This window comes from Guillardia theta, assembly GCF_000315625.1.
Source record: "Guillardia theta CCMP2712 unplaced genomic scaffold GUITHscaffold_46, whole genome shotgun sequence".
In the NCBI taxonomy this organism is placed as follows: Eukaryota; class Cryptophyceae; order Pyrenomonadales; family Geminigeraceae; genus Guillardia; species Guillardia theta.
The window spans coordinates 32,495-33,639 of NW_005434628.1; positions in this window are offsets into that span (position 1 = coordinate 32,495).

The following is a 1,145-nucleotide window of genomic DNA, read 5'->3' on the forward strand; positions in this document are numbered from 1 at the left end:
GGAGGCAGCCGACTGACCACTGTCAGTCGAGACTTCCGCAGCCGCCACAAAGCGGGCGGCCGCGGATGGAGAAAGTCCGATTTACTGGCAGAAGGTAAAAAGTGCCTCAAGCAAAACAAAACAGGAACAAGCTAAACCTCCAGGCACACAGCGCACAGCGAGAAGCTGCACAAACACACACAAAACACAAGCCCGAAAAGAACCAGCACTGCTGGCACCCAGATGCGGCACCGCCAGCCCAAGCGCGAAGCCGCGCAGACGGGAGTCAAGCAGCCGAAGGGTCAGGCAATCAAGCAACAAGAGGTAGTGGATTTACTGGCAGAAGCAACAAGCAGCAGGAGCATGCAGGAGGAATAAAATCCCTTAGACGCGATACCCGGAGGCAGCCGACTGACCACTGTCAGTCGAGACGTCCGCTGCCGCCACCTGCGACCTAACGGTAAGGGCATCCGCCGACACGGGAACACGGTACCGCTCGAGGTAGTCCTCCTCGCTAGCCTCCGAGTCAGCGGTAGCCGAGACCAACACTTTTGGTCTTGTTTTGTAGTGTGTGTTTGTGCAGCTTCTCGTCGCTGTGCGCTGTGTGCATGCAGGTTTCGCTTGTTCCTGCTTTGTTCTGCTTGAGGCACTTTTTACCTTCTGCGAGTGAAACTTCGGTACTTCCACCGCCGCCGCAAAGCTGGCGCCGACAAGGAGCCGGCGCCGCGCTGCCCGGGGGTCGGCCGCCGGGGGCAGCGGACGGAGGGAGGCTGGACACAGAAGCACGGTACCGCCCAGCCAGTAAATCCTTAACCGCTCCGAGGTAGTCCTCCTCGTACTGGCAGAAGGTAAAAAGTGCCTCAAGCAAAACAAAGCAGGAACAGGAATTTACTGGCAGAATCGTGGATTTACTGGCAGAGGGTAAAAAGTGCCTCAAGCAGAACAAAGCAGGAACAAGCTAAACCTCAGAAGGTAAAAAGTGCCTCAAGCAGGAACAAGCTAAACCTGCTTGCACACAGCGCACAGCGAGAAGCTGCACAATCACACACAAAACAGAACCAGGACTGCTACCGCCAGTCCAAGCGCGAAGCCGCGGCCTGAGACAAGCTTTAAATCCTATATCAAGCAGCCTAAGGGTCAAGCAATCAAGCAACAAGCAGCAGGAG